Below are 1,505 nucleotides of genomic sequence, written 5' to 3'. Positions count from 1 at the left end.
CTCTTGAAAGACATAGAGATGGAGGGCCCTAAGTTGGTCCCTGAGTCAGAACTAGATGGAAGAAAGGATATAAAAAAAATTAGACCCCTCCATCATCTCGGAATAATAGCATAGCATTCCAATATGCAACCCACCACCACTTAAAATAGTAAGCTCAGGGAAATCACAGAGCTAACTGAAGTTTCATTCAAATTTGAGTAATTATGACATCACAGAATGACAGAGCTAACTGAAGCTACATTCAAATTTGAGTAATTATGACATCACAGAATGACAGAGCTAACTGAAGCTTCATTCAAATTTGAGTAATTATGACATCACAGATATAGAATCATAGAACTCGGGCAAAGCATAAGAGTTTGCAGACAAGCACTGGCCAGAACGCATAGTGGTGACTTCTTGACAAGACTTGCTAATATGTCAAGGTTATTATTTCAGGTTGGATTCCTGCTTTCATTCTTATCCATCACTTCTTGTAGGCCTATTTCATGCGACTTTGAGCCTCTCCTTGGAGATGACACCAGTTTCTGCAGTAACGATCTTCATGTTATATACCCCAAGATGGGTGATGCCTCCTGTATTTATATACCAAAATGTAATGGATATCATAGTGGATTGACACAAAATTGGGGACCTCCATTGATCAAATATGACAACGCCAAGCCAGAAATGATGTATACATTGATTATGGTGGATCCAGACGTTCCAAACAGACTCAAGCCAATATACAGATTCTGGAGACACTGGCTCATCACTGATATACCAGGTGATGTTCTCCTCAGAGGCGAAGACATAACTGGAAATGTCTTATCATCTTACCATCGACCAAATGTACCAACAAAAACAGGATTTCACAGATACCAGTTCCTGCTCTACGTGCAAAATTCAGGATATTCTCCCGTTCTCCTATCGGGCGAGGAGCCTCGTGCAAGTTGGGATGTTACCGAATTTGTCCAACGGTCTGCCTTAGGTGATCCTGTAGCCACCTCTCAATTCATGGTCATTCACCCGCTCCAGTAGGATTCCATAACTGTGCGGTTTTAAAGTGAAGCAAGAAACAGATTCAAATGTTTGGAAGGCTGTTAATGATAAAACATCTAGGGGTAGATGTATGAAGCAGTGATAAGGTAGGAGAAGTGATAAAGTGCCTGGTACTTTTATCACCAGACAATTGGCTTCTAACTATCCCTTTTTAAACCTAGTCTGTACAGGACTGGGTGTAAAAAGGGATAGTTAGAAGCCGATTGTCTGGTGATAAAGTACCAGACACTTTATCACTTCTCCTCCCTTATCACTGCTTCATATATCTACCCCCTACTGAATTAATGAAAAGAATTTTCCAAATTGTTTTTATTGCAAAATATAAGCATTACAATGTGAAATGTCATTAATAACAATATGTATTGCAAACATTTTCTAAATTTCCTATTCATCAGAAATATTATTGATATGTCTATGGATTAGAAAATCAAACAGCAAAGAATATGTATACATGTCAACTGTAT

General features: G+C 38.7%; 1 pseudogene; it reads left to right on the top strand.

Annotated features, from left to right (window-relative positions):
- Positions 1-251: 251 nt before the first annotated feature.
- On the top strand, positions 252-1,039 carry LOC146062506 (phosphatidylethanolamine-binding protein 4 pseudogene; annotated as a pseudogene).
- Positions 1,040-1,505: the final 466 nt, after the last annotated feature.

Source organism: Crinia signifera, chromosome 3 (genome assembly GCF_055691185.1).
Source record: "Crinia signifera chromosome 3, ASM5569118v1, whole genome shotgun sequence".
Lineage (NCBI taxonomy): Eukaryota > Metazoa > Chordata > Amphibia > Anura > Myobatrachidae > Crinia > Crinia signifera.
This window is presented reverse-complemented; position numbering and strand designations above follow the sequence as displayed.